Source organism: Choloepus didactylus, chromosome 6 (assembly GCF_015220235.1).
Source record: "Choloepus didactylus isolate mChoDid1 chromosome 6, mChoDid1.pri, whole genome shotgun sequence".
NCBI classification, from domain to species: Eukaryota; Metazoa; Chordata; class Mammalia; order Pilosa; family Megalonychidae; genus Choloepus; species Choloepus didactylus.
In genome coordinates this window covers 98604264-98624641 of record NC_051312.1, presented here as the reverse complement: position 1 = coordinate 98624641, position 20378 = coordinate 98604264, and the positions used below count along the sequence as shown (strand labels likewise).

At 40.2% G+C, this 20378-nt stretch overlaps 1 protein-coding gene across 17 annotated transcripts in view; it reads left to right on the top strand.

Moving 5' to 3' along the window:
- Positions 1 to 20378, top strand: part of DLG2 (discs large MAGUK scaffold protein 2) — a 2332374-nt gene that overhangs the window by 2271575 nt on the left and 40421 nt on the right. The gene's annotated exons all lie outside the window — the stretch shown is intronic.

Below are 20378 nucleotides of genomic sequence, written 5' to 3'. Positions count from 1 at the left end.
GGGCTAGAACCTGTGATGAATACAAAATGAAACATAGACACTTCTTTCCAAGGGCTTATAGTATCAGTGAGAGGCCAGTGTTTTTTGTTTGGTTTGGTTTGGTTTGGTTCGGTTTGGTTTGGTAAGGCCAAAATGTGCATGGTGTGCTTTTAAATCGTATTATGTTAAAGACGATTAGATATGTGCTAATGAATAGAGTATAAATGCTAGTACTTAAAAGGCTATTGAAGAAGATGCAGTGGTCTTGTGGAAAGAGAAGCACTAGTCTGAGGTCAAGAAGGTCAAGAGACTTGGGGACTGAATTGAGTTCAATACCAAGTCACCACTTCTATTTAGGTCTTACTAGTAAAATGACTTTGAACTGTATTAGGGATGTCAAACAAGTTTCATCTTATATGTAGACTGATGGATTGATAGCTTCTACCTGGAGTGCTGTGTTGAAAAGGGTTCTGAGGCCATATATGATCTCAGCAGGAAAAAAAAAAGTGCCATGGTTGATTAGTCATGCCTAGCACAACATTGGGAAATGCTGTCTATTTGAAGTCCTTGGATTCCACGATTTTTAAGAAGCCTTCCACCAATAATACTCCAGGAGCCTAAGAAGTAAAAAATAAACTTCAGTCTTCCAAATCCCCATGAAAACAATACATCAATGAGAAGACTGTTGTGCAGTAGAAAGCAAAGGACAATCAAGAAGAGAGAAAACAAACTGTTGAAAGGAGAGACCAACCATGTGAAGAGTTGAAGGAGCTGGGTCAAGGGATGCCACCCACCTTGAAAGAAGTGTGAGGACTACAGAAATAAATTACTGCTATGGAGGCCTCAGTCTGGGGGACCTTCAACTCAGCATAAACTGAGGAGGGAAACTGGTTGGAATGTGAAAGAGAATGGGGTATTTAAAATAGCCTTATCATCAACTGACATTTACAGAGCATTGTGAAATGTTGTGAAGCACTTAGGTTAAAAGACATGGTTATTTCCCTACAGAAGCTTAGAATCAATTAGTGTCTGGAAAGCAGGGAGTGGCAAGAGCCTTATTAGTAGTAATGTAAGTGAGCTATGAGAGTTCGAATTAATGGGCATAGGAATGACCAGAGAGCACTTCATTGAAGAACTTGGACTTTAATTGTCTGTCAACACTTAATTTACTTTTCCAGAACTATCCTTTGATTAAAATAACACCAAGTGCTGCTAAATGCCAGGCACTGTGCTAGGTGATTTGTGGGGCAGCAGCAAAAAAAATTTAGAATTCTCTCATCTCAAGTTGCTCACAACGAAAATCATAAGTGGGCAAACAATGACAATACAATATCACTTGGTGATCCTTAGAAATTTAGGGAATCAACAGTCATAATTTAAGAAATGAGACTGAGCCTCAGGATGTTTAACTAAATTGCCTGAGATCACACCTCTAGTAAGTGCAAGAGTCTGGTTTAAATTTAGATCATTTTAACAGCAGTTTGACCTTTCCATTATTTCACACTATACCTGATTCTATTAGAGCCCAGAGGAAGGACAGTGACTAACTATGGCTTGAGTAAGGAAAAGGCCCCAAAGAAGAGATAATATTTGAACTGGGTCTTGAAGTTTGAGTAGTTTACCCCACACATAGAAAATGGAATGAACTCCAGGGTGGAAACTTTTGGAATAAGGCCAAGCAGTCCTGGAAACCAAAATATAGACGTTGTGATGGGAGTTGTAGCAAATGGAGCTAAAAAGGAAGGTCAGGAAAAGACTATGAGAAAGCCTGGCTCTGAGATTTGGGGCTTACTGACTTTTGAAATATCCATGAGGAAATCCAAGGCTTTCCATTTAAAAATATCCATGTGCTACAAATGCCCAGACTTTCTATCCACTCTATGTGTCTTCACGAAAGCAAAGATACATGGGCAATTGTGGGAGTAACACAGATAATTCCAATCTACCTAGGCCCCGGAGTTCAAAAAAGTCATCGGTTTGAATGGGTCTTCTTGAGAACCGTATCAGTTCCTCAAATCTCAATGCAGTCCAGCTCTCCTTGGCAAAGTCAGTTACATTCCTAATGAGTGTCCACTCAAACCAGCCTCTGGTAAGAACTTAATCAGTTCCTTAATTTCTTTCATTGTCCTTCTTTTTCATCAATTTCCTAACCAGTCATTCTGTTACATATTGAGACACTGAGGAAAATGCATCATTTTCAGAATGTCTTGACTTCCCCTTTAAGAGGAGCTGTTGACTGAGAGAGGGGATGGGGCCAAGGTGGGGCTTCGGCGATGGAAGTGGGCCATGGCTGGACCCTGGCTGGACCCCTTTATCACCCTGAGTCAAACTGCAGCTGGCATCAGGAAATCTGAGTTCTACTAAAAAGAATCTTGGAAATTTCTGTGTGGCCATTGACTTCAACCATGTCATTTACAGAGGAGGAAACTGAAAAACATTTGTTGGAGGAACACACAACGAGTTAGTAGCAGAGCCTGCCATTGCTTCATTTATCAAAAAAAGCAATTTGACATTCATTGTTTTATTAGCAAGATAGGAATCACAGTTGCTTCACCAGGGTGAGTTATGGGGATTGCTTGTGTGACATTTTGAGTTTCAGTGAGACTCATTTCTGCCTGCAAAAAAAAAGCTCCTTGGAGCCAATCTTTAAATAACCAAAGCCAGGGTAAGAGTTCAAATGCTCAGAGGTAACCTCGAGATCCAGAAGGAGGAGTGGAGAAAAAGCCCTATTGCCCTACTTCAGAAAGGAAAACTCTCTCCTCAGAGTTCATAAATTCAGAAAAGGCTCTTCCTTATTTTCTTTCTGATTGCATCCCTATTTCAGGCCTTCTAACAGCTTCCTAACTGGTCTTTCTGGCTCCAGTCTTTCCCATTCCAATTCTTTCCCCATATCACACCCAGTGTGGTTTTAACCAGTTTGACATTTTTAGATAAAGAACAAAGATAGGGATATGTCCAGGGAATTCTGCAGTGTCATTAGCCCAGCCTTGGGAAGAACTGCTAACTCATTACATTTTCTTTTGAATGTGATAATCCCATCTGTCCAAACCTTGAGCACCCTGTCCACTGAGAACTGCCTGAGCAATGCACAGATAATTGTCTGATAAAGAAGTGCTAATGACTTCTCTCCAGATGGTTCTCAGAGGGGCCCGCAGTCAAGTTTCCTTCTCAGATACATGTATGTGTGATCCCTGAAAGCCAACTGAGCTCAATGAATACTTTTTCAATGAAAAAATATATATTATCTCATTTATTCCTCTTAGTTTATTTATTTAATTATCAGGTTTTACTGAGGAAGCTGCTAGTCTGTGGAATGGAATAATCACAGAGAATAAATCGTGTTCCAAACACATTTTTATGCATATGCATTTCTTGGTAGTCATTTCCCTTGGAGATCGCCAAAGTACTGCTGTCTAAATTACCCAGTTAATCTGCAACTTTATATACCAAATTTAGTATAACTTAATATCTGCTAAATCTGTCCACTGTTAAAATTTATATATGTGTAAATCCACATTTTATAATATGTTTTAGTGTGTACAGTACTTCTGCCTTCTCTTAATTATATTTTTAAGGCACTTTTAAAAATTGCATATGTTGACTTGAATGTGTTTGGTCAACCTCATCTCCAGGAATTTAAAAATAAAAGGAAAATTTATGAACCTAAAAAAATGCTTTTGAAATGCAAGTCATTTCCATCGCCTAATTAAGCTTTCATTTAATTAGTGTTGGAAGAAGTATGGTAAATTGAAGCACAAATTCACTTGCTTATTGTTCTCTTCTCTAATGTTTTCAATTTTCAGTATTTTAAGCTCTCCATTTTAGCAGACATTCATTGAGGCCATAGTATGTACCTGGTACTGATTTAGGCAATGGAAGTAAAACAGGAATAAGACATGGTTCCTGTCTTTAGGAATCATAAAATATTCTGGGGAGAAAGATTTGTTAGCAAATAACAGATAGAATCAGGTAAGCCCTAAGTGAGAGGTGAGCCCAGGACACTGTCTGAGCTCAGATGTGAAATACTTAAGCCTCTCATGGAGTTAATAGGAAAACTCCTGAAAGAGATGAGGTCCAAAATAAACCTTGAAGGATCAATAAAATCTAACCAGATGTAAAAGGATGGAAAGAATGTTGTAGGCAGAGGGACAAACATGTAAAGACAGGAAACAGCCCGAGTGTACAAGGAAGTCAGAGAAGCTTAATGTTACTTAAGTACAAAATACAAGGCTACGAGTATTGGAAGATAAAACAAAGGAGAAGTCAGGAGCCAGATCATGAAGAGTCTTGGACTTGAGGGCAGAGGACACCTTTGCAAGATTTTAGTAGAGGTTAGATTAAGAGTTTTAACAGATCACTTCTACTACAATGAGGAATAAATTTCCAAAGGGAGGCATTTGGATAATGCAAGTGAGACAGGGAGAAGCCCTGTTTTAGAAAGAGAGGGTAAATAGAAAGGAAGAAAGACACTAGAAAAATACTTAGCAGGAAAAAAAAATATGTGTAGATGGAGTACCTACATCAGAATAGCAGAGGCCCTTTTTTTAAATGCTGATACACAGGCTCAAATGCAGTCCCGCGAATAAGAATCTCTGTGGACAGGGCTGGGAAAGCTACATTTTAAGAACTCCCCAGAGATTTCTTTACGCATGCTAAAATTTGAGATACACAGGCATAGCAGAATGGTTTGGTTTCAGACAGACTAATCAACTTCTGTCAGAGTTACCACAACTTATTGTAAAAGATACACTGAGGCAATTTAAATTTTATCAAAGTTTATTTGGACAACAAATGATTCACCAGTCGAGGAGGGCAAAAACTCAAGTGGTAAGGAGTTCCATTGAGGAAGTGGGAAGGGGAAGCTGCTATAGGGCCAGAGGAGGGAACAAGGAAATATTCTGATTGGATATCATTGTCTTATTTGAGCTGTTTTCCAGTGGAAAGCCCCCTTTTAAGGTGTCTCTTTTTTACTGGCTGGCACTAAGCTTTTATATTTCAGTACAGCAGACCTTTAAGAAACGGCAGCCTCTCTCAAGTTTCAATCCTGCTACTTGGATTTGTCAGTCAGGGACTGGTCAAGGCCAGTCATCCCAATCTAATGGCCTCCTGAATTTTATTTTAACAATTTCTAAGCCTCAGTCACCTCACATGTAAAAACGATACTCATATTAAATGATAATGTATGTAAGATTCCTAAAAATATTAGTCCATCTCCTCCCCACCCCACCCCCCACAAACACATACATCCCGACCTCTCTCTCTTTACAAGGCCAGAGTAAGCACCTTCCTAAAAGTCCTCTATTACTTGGGTTCAAAATCTCCTCTTCCGCAAAGAGGAAGAGAGAGTAGCCAAAAGTTTTCCCTGCATACACTTGCACAGGAAATGTTGACCATGTGCTTGCTGACTTTGTGGTTGGGGAGAGAGAACCTGCCACCTGCTGATTCTTGGAGGCAGGAGGTGAAGCATCACAACAGGAAAGATCTTACCCCTTCCCCCACTGGCTGCAGCTCTGGATCGTTTCTGAGTTCCCTGCCATAATGTAGAACTACCTGTAGGTAGTCCAGAAGAACGCACTTGAACAGCACATTTTACATTGGAGAACCACTGCTTTTCGTTCAGTACACCACTTAGCCAGAGCAGCTATCGACTGCCTTATATCTACAGACCCTTTTATAGGCATTACTCATCTGCTTCTTATAATAGCCCTGTGAAGTAAGTAGTCCTAATATCCCCATTTAAAAGATGAGGAAACTGAAGCTTACAGAAGCTTAAAAATCTACCCAAGTTCATGGAGCTAGGAAGTGGCAGAACTGGGCCCTGAATGATAATATACTATTATTGTGTAAGCAAAAGAGAATAATTGACTTTTTAAGGCAATTTTTATGTATGAACTATTCTGGATGTTTTTAGCATAGCTAATCCTATCCATTATGCTAGGGGGAATAATGAGTATAGTTTCCTCAGATGAGAACACTGAGCTTTTGTTGAATTTTTCTCCTGCTATTAACTCAGGACATTAAGTATTATTCAGAAAATTTGGCACAAACCCATTTCTACCTTGGGAGTTATTCATTAATAAATTCTGATTCACTGCAAGGCTTCCTTTAACCTGACTCTTCATGGTAAAAGGCCCAGAGTAGCACCTAGAGCTGGCAAGTTTCATTTGGCAAAAGTTTTAACTATCTCAAAGCTAAAACATCAATACTGAGAGATAAAGATGCAGAAGTAATTGACCAGCAATCTAACTTCCTCACAACAGTAATTATAGTCAGGATCTTAGCAAGTAAAGTAGTCTTATCTTGCTTTTCACCCACCGTGTTTACATGTGGGTAGAAAGTCCTTTTGTATTGTTTTGGACAGATCATGTAATGTCTGAAAAGAGCTTCAGTACTAGCTTACAGTATGTTTCTAGTATTCATAAAAATACTAATTGTTTTGCCTCTTCATTAAAAAAAAGAGGTTCTGGAATTAGACAGTCTTGGATTCTATTTTTAGCCTTCCTAACTGTGTGATCTCCAACCAGTGTCTTCTCTTTCTGAGACTCTGATTTTTCAACTCTAATAATAAAATACAAGTTCCTTGAAGGTAGGGAATGTGCTTTATTTAGGGCCTAAAATAGTTCGTGACACCCAAGCAATAATTATCGAATCAAATAATGTGAAAATAAAGAAGATGATATATTGGGAAAACAGTTGTATAAATGAGAAGGCACAATGCACTTGTTATTTGCTTCAGGTTTTAAATGGAGAATTGAAAAACTTATTGCTGTCTTTAGAAGAAGGTTCCCCTGGTCTGAATGATATTTACCTTCATTTCAATAAGTAGTTTTTTAGTTTTCTCTATGTACAGAATATTGCTCTGGCCACTGAGCGGAGATTAGATGAGTAAAGCCCTCCTCTATCCTCACAGAGTTTACCTTACAGTACACACACACAAAACACATGCACACATGTATGCACACACACACATACCACTATAGTATAAAACAAAAAAATAGGTTAGTAAGAGATTTATATAGAGTATTAATGGGGACTTAACTGGAGAGAATGCCTACTCTGAGTGAGAATAATTAAAGTGTTCTCAGAAAAAGTGGCGTTTTAGTTAAGTCCATGAGAATTGAGTAAGATTTCAGCAAATGGAAAGTAAGTGCATTTTTACACTTAGAAAACAAATAGAAACAAAGGTAAAGGAGTAGAGGATGCCTGGGGGCCAACAAGCATTACATTTTGACTGGAACATAGAACTCACGTAGAGGAGCGGTGGGGGAAGTAAGGTTAGAAATGTAGCTTGGGATCAATAATAGAGTGGCTTAAGTATTCTGCAGAAGAGTTTGAGGAAGCCATTCTTTAGACCCTGGGGGACCCTTAAAGGCCATTTGGGCAGAGGAGTTACACAGTATGTTTGCAAATACTTTGACTCTTGTTGCTGGGAGGAAGGATGGGGATGCTTGGGGGAGACTGGAACAGGGATTCCACCTGGGGGTAGGGCACCAGAATGACTGTGAAAAGTCACAGAGGCCTCATCATCAGATGGAAGGGAGGCTGCAGATAGCAACAGCAGTGGGAGCAGAGAATGTAGAAAATGTCATTCCGTGGACATGTGGGGGATCATAAACAGAATGAGTTGCTACTCACCAGTATATTTGTCTTACCTGCCAGTTGAAGTCTCCAGTAGTAGGTAATTGCTGTGTGCTGTTCGAAATTGCCACCAGTTTATGCCTGATACTGAAATAACCAAATTATATTGAAAAACCAAGTCAAGGCAGAATAATTAAAATTGTTGCTAAAATAAACTTTTTTTAAAAAAAATTGAAACCAATTTTAGACTTATTGTCAGATCAAAAGCAGAAATGTGGTTATGGTAGATCCACTTTTTGTCTGGGATTAAGAAATTAATTGTGGATATTAGTGATAAGTCCTCATTTGCAGAGCACCTCATGCCCTGTCCGTTTCTAGAGAAGGAGGCAGGGTCAGAGGAATCAAGTGATCTATCCTTGGTAGTACATGAATGCTTATGTGGTATACCATTTCATTTATTTAGCAGATGTTTACAAGGTATCTTTTACATCTAGCACTTTGCTAGGGCCTGGGGAAAGCAAGGATGCATGGGGAAACAATCCTTGCTCTTAGCAAACATTGAATGGTCTGGAAAAGACTTGGATATCCTTGGTAGTCAGGAGTCTCGATGCATGATCTGTTCAGACAGATCAGCTCAGACGACAGTCAACAGACTGGCCATGTCATCTGAGAAAGGCCAATTACGCCTCTGTAAAATGTGACCAGGAAGAGGGACCCAATAAACCTGTGCCTTCATTGCTTCATTAAGATATGAGATAAACTAACCTAAAAATAGACATAGTATGAAAGCTATTATTAAGTGAAATGAAAATTACACTTCTCAAAAAAAACATCCACGGGTAGCCCTCTTCATCTTTCTGTCTATCTATCATCATCATCAACATCATCATCATCTATCTCTCTAATACCTATCTATCTATTTATTATGACATAGTAAGGACTGTGAATTTACCTCCTTAAAGTGAAGGTGTGAAACAATGGAAAGTATCCAAGGATTATGATTTATCCAATTTTGTGCACCTGAGGTCCCTTAGGGGGAAAAGGGAAAAATAACCCCAGATTTCCATGCAGCAAGGGAGATTAATATGCATAGGTAACAATGGAGAACCTATGGAAACTATTCTTTATTTGTTGGTAGTTATAACTTATAGGGTAGAAAATTTCTATTCATTGACAGAGTTCTGGGAAATTTGGGTGCCACAACTACAAAATGAGACCTTTTCTTGTGGCTGTCTCAAATTATCACAAACACTTGCCAGCATAAGTGAGGGCCTATCTTACTTGAAGCAAAAAGCGTGCAGAAATGCCATCTGCCTTTCATGTTTTGACAACTTCATGAATATTTTTAAAGATTTCACTACCACTTGAAACTGGCATTTAGGCATCCTTGATATGAATGGTTGTTTTCCCTAGAAGGCGCCAAGAAGCCTCTCTAATTGGCTTGTGCTCCTGTGCCACGAAGAATTAACACCTTGATGAATTTGAAGCAAGTGTTCATGTGAAGTGACAGTCCTCGTCACTCCTCATCCGTGGAGAAAGCAATTCACGTACACCCACAAAGCCCATAGGCCCTCATGGAACGCTAGGAGCATAAGACCAAATTACAGTCAGAAATAAAAAAGAAAATACATGAAACTGTTATTACTACTCAGTGGATAATTGTTTATTAAAGATAAAGAGCTCTTCCTCACTGAACCCCAAGAGCCAGTTGAACTTCTCGGTTTACCCCCTTCTCAGTAATAGGCAAGTAGTTCACATTTGGCAAATGGAGGATTTGACCTTGATCAGTATTTCTAAAATGTAAGTAATAACAAAATAACTAACATTTATTGGAGATTACTTGTAAGCTAGGCATTTTGCTAAATATATTATAAAGATTTTCCACATTAAATCCTCACAACAACCCTATGAGTTAAGAACTACATAGGGGCCTCTTTTAAACAAAATAATCCTTCTGGGCCACCCAAAAGTGGACAGAATTTGGCCTGTGGGTCCTAGTTTGCTGACCCCTGTTGCACACACTGCAGAACCTCATAAAGGGGACATGGGTCCTTCCACAGCACACCACTGCTGTCACACCACCTAATATTTCAATAAAACTTTACAGTTCACAACATATTTTCATTTAATCACTTAACCTGATCCTTTCACCCACCCTATGTGGTATACATGGTAGACTTAGCCTTCAAGAAGACTGAAGCTCCAAGAAGTCAAATGACTAGGGAGCAAGTGGTAGAGCCAGGTTGAAGTTTTTACATCTTCCAACTCTGTTCCTGCTTGCTAATGCTGCTGGAATGCAAAACACTGGATATGGATTGGCTTTTATAAAAGGGGGTTTATTTGGTTACACAGTTACAATCTTAAGGACATAAAGTGTTCAAGGTAACACATCAACAATTGGGTGCCTTCACTGGAGGATGGCCAATGGCATCCAGAAAACCTCTGTTAGCTGGGAAGGCATGTGGCTGGTGTCTGCTCTGGAGTTCTGGTTTCAAAATGGCTTTCTCCCAGGACATTCCTCTCTAGGCTTCAGCTCCTCAAAAATGTCACACTTAATTGCTTTTTGGGGCATTTGTCCTCTCTTAGCTTCTCCGGAGCAAAAGTCTGCTTTCAAAGGCTGTCTCTAAAATGTCTCTGTAAACTGAAGCTCCTCTCTCAGCTCCTGTGTGTTCTTCAAAGCGTCCCTCTTGGCTGTAGCAAGCTCGCTCCTTCTGTCTGAGCTTATGTAGTGTTCTAGTAAACTAATCAAGGCCCATGCTGAATGGGTGAAGCCACGCCTCCATGGAAATTATCCAATCAGAGTTATCACCCACAGTTGGGTGGGGCACATCTCCATGGAAACAACCTAATCCAAATGTTCCAACTTAATCCTCACTAATATGTCTGCCCCCACAAGATTGCATTAAAGAATATGGCTTTTTCTGGGGGACATAATACATTCAAACCAGTACAAACTCTTTATCTGATGCCCCAGAGAGTATATCGCGCCACCCAAATGTACCCTAAATGAACTCCTTCCTCATAGATATATGCACATACCAACAGCTCCCCAAGTCAGCAATCATCATACCCCAGATCACTTTTCCAGGAATCCTGCTGCAACCAGGGTATTGCTGCAAAGCTGGGAATTCCACTTTAGAATCACAGTGTCCTGACCAAGAGGACTAGCTGTCACACAGGCCTCGGAGAAGGAAGAATAGCAGACAGCTTCAAGCAGTTTTATTATGATGTTACCCAAATGTATATAAGCATAAAATTAAGTATAAATGCCTTATGCTTATAGCTCTTATCATCTATAAAGTTAAAATAAATGTACAAATTAAATATCATGTAATATTTATATATTACAGCAGCAAAATTTAAAGTCACAACATTAATGTGACTAGTGATGTTTTACTAAAACGAAATCTTCACCCATAATGTAAGTGTGGTTGTGGCCACTGTGTGGAAGTTTCTTTTGAGTTGTACATGCTGGGTGTTAGGTGAAGACTCAGTTTGCCAACCAACTGTTTCTCTTCAGAATACCCACTGCAAAACCACTGCAAAACCACTGCAAAGATGACAGGCTGATCTCACCCGTCACTGACCACCCAGGCCCTAGCACTGAGCCTGGCACTGGGAATCATTGAGTGAATAATCACCGTCTTCAGTTTTCATACTACAGACACTGTGTGGCTATAGTCTTTATACAGTGTTCAAGTTCCTGGATCCAAACCAATTTTCCTTCCCAGCTCACTGTGTGGTTCTCAGCTGTCCTCTCTCACACTGTCGCTGATTATCTGCCTGGAGTAACACCTCTGCAGCCCCCACCCTATCTGAATTTGCTCTTTGTAATTGACTGAAAAACCCAAGCCACAGGCTTTTAAAAAATTTATTTTTAATTATCATTTCTATTATTTACAATGGCATGTCAAATAATAGTAAATAGGCTCTTTCCTATGACTAAAGTGTATAAGATTTGGGAGGGTAGAATGTTTACTCTTCTGTAAGCTGCAAAATTCTTTCTTCAGAATATATTATCTAAATACCTGAAATTGCTGATTAAATGACCCCTCAATAAAAGAATAGTTTCTGAATTCTACATGTGATTTCCTTAGAAGATATTTTATGGTAAGGCTCATTTACTGCTTTATTATTTCTTGAACAGAAGTAAACACTTAGTATCATATATAACTTAGGGACTCTTCATGATCCAGGCCTGAGCTGCCTCCTGAGTGTGTTCCCCACCATTGTTCTGAGACCCACACCTCCCCAAATCCTACACTCTCCATCCTGCAGAGTTTCTCACCATTCTCAGTAAGATTGGGAAGGGAGAAGGGGAAGCCGGTAGCTTTGCACAGGCCATTTTCTGCCTGAGCCAGGCTTTGCTACTTCTCCACCTGATAGTCTCCTACTCATTCTTTAATTCCCAGCTAAAATGGTGCCTCTGAGCCTTCCCCAGATTCTCCATTGGCAACAGCTCCTTCCACAGTGCTCTAATAACTTTCTGTATGTACCTCCATCATAGCAATATTACACAGTGTAGTAATAATTTGCTTGAAATGTGGGATCCTCATTTTGTGTTCCTAATGTTTATTATAGCCGTATGGTTGTACATGTTCTACCCTGTATAAGGGTCACATGCAGGGGTGCAACCCAGCCTACGTCCCTTTAGGAAAGAGCCAGCCTGAGAAAGTGTTCACTTTAGCCTTTGTCTAATTTCCACCAGGTACTTTTAACATTGGAGCCCTGGCCATAATGTTTGACAAAAACAATAAATGCTTGTGGAATAATAATAAAAATAGTTATTCTTGAGCATTTGCCACAGCTAAGTCTCTTATATTCCCATTTGCATTTAGCACTGCAGTAGCCTGTGATGGAGGTATTAATATCTTCATTCCTCTGGAATCTTCAACCAGTGGATCTCACTGTCAAATGCAGTATTTTCTGCTAGATTTGTACTCTGCAGCCCCTGAAGTAAGGCTTGAGAATGGATAGAGAATAAAAATATTGTCTTTTGGATGCTTACTATTTCCTATGCACGGTGCTAATTACTGCAAGTGCATTTTCTCACAAGTGAGGTGCAGTTGTTGTGTTGTATGAATGACATGTCCAGACTAGGGGCAAAAAATTCCTCCCCAGGCCAGAGCATTTAAGGAATGTAACAGCATGTTCTCTCTGGTTTTAAAGTGACAATGGGTTTATAGTGACAGTAAATAAATAAGGTGTCTAGTACAGAAATAAGGATGAACTTCCAGAACTGTGAAGAGAACATGAATAGAAAAGAGGAGAAGGAGATGGAAGGGGAGGGGGATAGGAGGAGAGAGAGAGAGAGAGAGAGGAAGGGAGAGAGAGAAAATGAGAATGAGAATGAGAGTGATGGAATGAGAATGATAAAATGATAGCGAGAGGGGTTATTCTCAAAAGGAAGCATTGGGGGTTTTGAGGGTATTTTATTCCGTTAAGGGGTATATCTGTTTTAATGGCTTTAGTCTCTGCATTCTAAAATCTTTGAGGAATTCAAATCCTGGCCAAATAAGGATCTATACTTTTATTAGATTCTATTCAAATTTCAGCAAGCAATATTTGATTTTTCTGTTCCAAAAAATGAACCGTTGAGAAACCCTTGGGCCTCCCACACTAAAAATTTAATATACTTCTCTGGGTGACTTTGCTTGTCTCAGAAAATAAGTCCACTTGCATATAGCATACAAAATGCATCTCAAAGGAAATAAGTAAATGGAAGACACAGTGTGGGCTAGACAAAAGCATCTGAAACAGAAACGAAGAGCCCTGTGCTCTCCTCCCACCTCCACTCGCCTGCCACGGGAGGGAGAGTCCTAATCCCCAGGACTGGGCCTGCTACAATGGGTGACCGGCTAAGAACCCCACAGTCTCAGCCATATTGGATGTGTCTCCATTTGTATGTCACTCCTCCTCCCATTCAAGCCTGAGGTGAGAGTTATTTGATCAGACACAACATTACAAAGAATACAGCTTATTATTGCACTTTGCCTACTGGTTTGTCCTCAGTCATTCCTGAGACATGAATGCTGACAGTGACCTCTTGTCCTCTGGGTCTGGAGCTGACATCAGGTAGGCAGAGGCCAAAGAGCAAACTGTCCGTTCCTGAGACTGAGTCATCATCCGAGAGGATGAAGCTCGGCATCTCTCTTATCTGAAGGGGGAAGGGAAGGGGAGGAAACAGGGAAGGGAGAGGAGGAAACCTCTTGGCAGTAGATTCTGAGTACTGGAAAGGATCTTTAGTCATCTCATTTAACTCCCTGCTTTACAGAAGATGAAGCTGATGCTTAGGGAGGTACCAAGACTTTCCAAAACTCATGCAGATAGATACGGACAGGGCCAGGAGTCCCGATCCTGTTTCTGCTGCACGTGGAATCTTCTTATTTGCGTGTTGCCCACCATTAGACCATAAGCACCATAGGCAAAGCATCTTGTCTCTGTTAGCTCACAGCTGTATTCCCCACACTTAGTATCAGCCTCTACACATGGGTGCTCAAGAAATAACTGGTGAGTAAAGAGATGAACCAAAACTTCCACCCAGGTCTCATCTCTCAGTTCAGTGCTCTTTCATCTTTCATTTTCTCCCAGGATACCTTTGATATGCCTGTTGCACTTTTAAAAGTATTTTTAGGGGAGGCTGTAACAAAAGCAAAGACTGTTCCAAAGAAATATACTGAGCCTGAAAGAAAGCTCTCTATGTAACCCATCACTTACACATAACAGTGACTCACAGGTGTACAACTTGATTCAGTCTTGAAACACAAGCAAGATAAGTTCAGCTTAGACAAAACAAAGGGCTTGTTTGTGGGGTATAGTATCATGAGGAGTAGTCAAGAGAAAAAAGCACTATGGCCTTTGCCTCCTGGAGCGGGTATGTGGCTCAACTCTACCGCATTTCTGGAAGTAACCTGGAATCGATGAAAGAATATATGCTTTGAATGAAGGTGGAGAAATTTGAGTTCAAGTCAGCACTCTCTCACTTTCTGGATTTGTGACCTTGAGCAGGTTAACTCTCTGAGCTTCTTGTGTTTCAAGGGGTAATAGTAACAACAACAACAACAACAGGAATAAGGGTGTGAAGTAGACATTATTATTAAACACATGGTGCAGATGAGAAAAATGAATCCCAGAAAAGTCAACTACTAGCTCAAATTACAGCTAGTGAATTGGATCAAACTTACTAGCAAGGAAGATCTCAAAAAGAAAATACATCTAGCAGAGAAGTAGTGAGCTACGGAGCCAGTCTGACCACAGCACTGGGCTCTTATCTCTGCATGTGCCCACTCCCTGATTTAACAAGTGCCTGGTATTATACAGTGATGCTGGTCTCACCTTGTAACATAATTTGCCTCATTTGAGTAAATCAGATTATGAAGTGAAACCACTGGGCCCTCCTTTCCTGCCTACAATAGGTCATGGTATCGGTACCCCTGCCACTAACAACCGGCTGCTAACCAATTCTTCCCTTAGTCAACACTGCTTAGGCAACTACTGTGTACTCAGCATCTGCTAAGCCTTGGAAGAGTCCAAACAGGAAGTAAAATTGTAGTGAAATCTGGGCTTTGGAATCTGAGACAGCTGAGTTTGAATCCCAGTTTTGCCACTTATCAGGTGTGCCAACCTCTGCATGCCTCAGTTTTCTCATCTGTATATAAGGCATAATAAAGACAGGGGAATATGTGTTTGTGTGTGTGTGTGTTTGCATGCATGTGTGTATGTGTATGTATCATAGTATTTTGGGAAGTATTCAATAAGATAATTCATTCAATGTTTATCAAGATATATAGGACAGTGTCACAAAGGAAGATATTAGTTGCTAGTAACATTATTATTGAGTTTACAACTAATTGGTGAGAAGATTCCCTTGGAAATACCAGAAATCAGTTTAGAACTCTGCCTTTGGTGGTGGAATAACCTTCTCTCTCTCTCTCTCTTGCTCCCTATTCCACTTGGTGAACTAAGATCTATCCTTCAGCATCCAGCTCACATTTTGCCTCTTGCTTGCCTATCCTCCTCTCCACAATAGAAATTATTCTGCCTTTCTGATGCCCCTTTAGTAACTTGCACATACTATCACATTGCGCTAGTAACTTATGAAGCTCTGTCACTGAATTTTGAGCCCCTTCAGAGTTTTTTGTAGCTATATGCCCTAGCACAGGGACTGGATTATATATGTGCTCAGTAGATACATATTTCTTGCATAAATAAATGGATGTAACCACCTAGGAGAGAGGGCCTTGAAGTAGTTAGGAAATCCATCAAACAGGAGAAGGTCCATGAGAGATGAATACCTTCAGATGTGTTTGGGCAGACAGCAAAGCAAAAGAAGGGAAAACATAGAGCTTCTTGTTACTTTGAATTGGTAGAAATCAAGGTATGGATTCGAGTGAGAGTTTTTTCCTCACTTGGGTAAAGCTATACCAGCTTATAGCTTCCCTACTAACTCCACGAGGTCGTGTCACCACCAGGGAGGTATAGGTCCAGCCAGTGAAGACTGGCCTGAGAGATTGGTGAAAGAGGAGACGGGACCCCTTGAGGGGTTGAAGAAGAACTGGCATTCCTGGGAATGAAGAAATGTATTGAGAAGTGACATGATCCTTATACTTACAGATGAGCATATTACTTCCTTCTAGTAGAAAGTATTCAGTGATGGCACAGCCCCCAGGGAACCCACCATAGATATCCTATTGCTTGACCCAATTGAGAAGGATAAAGCAACAGAGATGATGTTTCAGAAACAAGGTATTAAATTTCACAGAAAGTACTTTGCTTAAGACATACTGCCTGGAAAAGTTCTGGGCAATGACCATTGAGGCGATATGCTGAAAGCAGAGCAGGGTGTTGCTTTTTATCTTTGCAAGCAATCACAGAAAAGGCAGTATTGCCTAGTGGTTAAGAGACCAACTCTGAAACTGACTGAGTATGAATCCTGCCTCAAGTTTCAAGCTGTGTAAAACCTGGACAAGTGACTCAACCTCTCTATACCTCAGTTTCCTTATTTGTAAAATGTGGACATGATTTGTACCCACTTCATAAGCGCTGATATGTGGAAAACATTTAGAATGTGTGATCCACATAAAGCCCTTAGAAAAGTAATTCCACATGGGGAAGCATTTAGCAATGTTAGAAACAAATGTTGTTATGATTACAAAGAACCTGTTATCTATCTTGCTCCATGCATTTTTCTGCGGTACTGGGGAAAGTACAAAACAAAATTTTAAGACAAGATTCTGGTCTTTATGAGGTTAGGCTGTAGAAGAAACATAAAACTAACATGAGTGAATTAGTTAGAGAACCCTAAAGTCCCAAACTGGATGACTCCAGGTGATGAGGAGGGAAAGCGCTGAGATTTCTCTGCTTTGTACCCAGAAAGTACTAGAATCAGTCTCTGGTGTTAAAAACTATGAGATTAGAAGCTTAGCAGTTGGTGGTAGCTGTTTACTACCCATGTAAAATATGCTGGTGAGTAGTGAGAGAGAATAAAACAAGCGCTCAGAGACATCGTCAGGAGACTAAATGAGAGAATCCTAATGGCATTCAAATCTTTGATTCTAGTTCTTCATGTGGTCTAACTACACTCCTGTTAATCTTGTCTTTTAGTTCAACCATTCCTCAGATTTGGTGAGATTTTCCAGCATCTTTATAATGAAATATCTTTTGTCTAGGACAATGCAGGGCTGAAATACAACCTCACAGTCTATGCACTATACAACTCCAGTGCACACCATTCACATGGGCCACAATGTGAACTGTGAATAGTACCTTCTGGAATTGTGCAGTGCAGAAACTCTGCTTACAGCAGCAATCCTGGCTACAGTGGACTGGCTTCCCAGTCAAAAAACCTTGGAAACCCCAATGGAGGCTGTATTACTTAGGGTTCTCTAGGGAAACAGAATCAATGAGAGATATCCATAAATATAAGATTTATAAAAGTGTCTCACGCAACTGTGGGTATGCACAAGTACAAATTCCGTAGGGCAGGCAGCAGACTGGAAGCTCCAATGAAGATGTTTGATGAACTTCTCAGGCAGCGAACTAGCAACTTTGACGAATGTGTTTGATGAACTCCTCAGGAAACAAACTGGCAACTTCGACGAACTCCTCAGGAAACTCTTCGTTGGCTAGCCAAGAAGAAGTGAACGTCCTCTACCTGTCTCACTTAAAAGTCTTCAACTGATTGGATTAAATCCAGCACATTGAATTCTCTCGTTACAGAAAACAATCCTTTCTTGATGTAATCAGTCACAGATACAATCAATTGACTGATGAGTTAATAAACTAGCCTTCTGGTTTATTAAGCAGCCACAAATGTCCTTGCAGGAATGGTTAGGCCAGTGCTTGCTTGACCAGATACCTGGGTACCATCACCTGGCCAAGTTGACACGTGAACCTAACCATCACAAAGGCCTTGCTTACCAACCCTCCTCCAGGAGCTGGAAGCCTTTCACTTCCTGAACACCTAGACCCCTCTTTTCCTCATCATCTGACTCAAACCAGGTCATTTTAAGGTCTTTATCCCTCCCGATCTCTGTCTCTCTCCTTCCCCCTCTTTACCTCCATGTAATTTTAATCTCAGAGAGCCACCTTAGAGATGTCATTCCCACCTTCAGGCAATAAAACTGGAGTGTCCTGCCCTGACCTATTTGTGATATTTTCTCCCAATTGAACTGAAATCATGAACAGACCTGTGTCAGACATAAAGAGAAGAGCATATGAGATAGGACCAATATAGATTTTCAGTCAGAGATTCACAGGAAATAGTTGGCACACTGATTTGTCACAGCGGCATGTTAATAAATTCAACTCCAATGACATTTCTAGTACCTATTTGAGATTTCATTTTGGATTACTCAAGGTAGGGGTTACCTAGAGTAAGGATGGAATCAAGTGGAATCAAGTAAGACAGGGAAAGCTGACAAATATTTCTGAGGTTTTCATTGCAGATCTTTTCCCAATCTATATAATAACCCCACAGAAGTATGCAAAGTGACATGCACATACACGTGTTACAAGCATTGGTCTACTTTCAAAAGCTAGTTCCTTCAGAAATAGACTGTCTCTCTGCAAATAGGCCAGGTGACTCTCTTCAAGTGTGATAAAACAAATAGAAGTCAGTAAGAAACATTTGAAATGAGTACTTTGGAAGGAGCCAGTGACAGTGATGAAGATGGTGAATGAAACCCAGGTATTGACTGGCAGGGAGCTCAGTGCCCAGAAGCCCTTAGATGTCTCACCTCCCAGTAGGGCACCACGAAGGCCCAAGATGGTGAACCTGGTGTTCCCAGGAAGTCTGGACAAGGTCAACAGGAATCTCTCTTTTTACCTGAAAATTTCATGCAAATGTGGAGAGTATTGTATGAGAGAGCATAATAAATATAGACTTAAGTCTAAACACAACCATCCACAACCATCACCTTGAGGGAGGTAGAGTGGGCAGTGTCTCTGGAGTAAGCTCAGGTAAAGAAGTAGGAGGCTGAGGGGGTGGTAATGCCGGAATAGGGACACGGACAATCCCAGGATTCCCAGGGTGGCAGAGGAGTAGATGTAAACTAAATATGCAGGTTTAAATTAATAATCTAGTTTGCCATTTAGTTGCATGTTTCTGGTTAATATGAAGCTTCTATTTGATAGTTTTTTGTTTTGTTTTGTTTTTAATGACAGCAATACAATTCATTCTGGTTTGTTTATAAATAATTAGGACTGACTTAATTTAAAATAAGTCCAGAAAGAAGTTTTATTTGCCTCAGCTCTAAATCCCAGTATCATATGCCAGAAGCAGCCTGACATGTGGTGGTTCTTCACTTCCACAGTTACCTGGCAGCCAGAGCCATAGTAGCAGAATCTAATGAGGAAAGAGCACATCTCTTTAGATCATTAAGCCAGACAAGGTTTTATGGTATAAAATCATAGCAAACATGGGGTTTGAGTTAGAAACATTTTGCTTTGATAACTTGACTTTTTTGTGTAACATTGGTAGAGACGATATTCCCTTTAGATTGGATTTCATTTGTTCAGCTTCTCTAAGTCCTAGAAGACAATTCTTTTAGTCATTAATCGTCTTAATTTAAAAAGCTCCACGTTTGATACAAAATGATTGGCGTACTTGAAGATTGGCCCACTTATTTCCATAAGCTGTTGATTCGTTCATTCACCAGCAAACTTTATGCCAGGCACAAGGTTAGGGAGACACTGGGAATATGTCAGTAAATAAGATAGTAAATGAGCCCTACCTTCAAGAAGCTCACAATCTACAAAGTTTAGTAGGATGCAATAGATAAAAATACAGAGTGGTTAGAATATGGGTAAACATAAAGGGTAAATTTATTAATCTAACAAATATTTATTAAGCACCTTCTATGTGCCACGCACTATTCTAGGCCCCAAAACAGAAAAGATTCCTTACTTTCAGGGAGTTTATATACCGATAGGGAAAAACAGGGCAGTCGTCAAATAAATATACATCAGATGGTGCTACATATTTAAAAAAAGAAAAATAAAGGAATATAACAGGGAAAAGAGTGATGGATGCTGTTTTAGATAAGTTGGTCAGAAAAAGACTTCCCTTATAAGCAGATATTTGAGTAGAACTCTGAATGGTGAGGAATCAGGTCTTCTTAAGGAAGAACATTAAAAGCAGAGAGAACAGCAAGAGCAAAGTCCCTGAAGCAAGACCATGCTCTGAGCATTCAAGGAAAAACAACAAGGCCAGTGTGGGAGCAGTACAGTGAGACAGAGAAGACAGGTAGCAGGTGAGATCAAAGCGGTAGCTAGGAGCCAGAGTGTGTAGAGTCCTGTAGGCCGTAGTATAGATTTTGGAT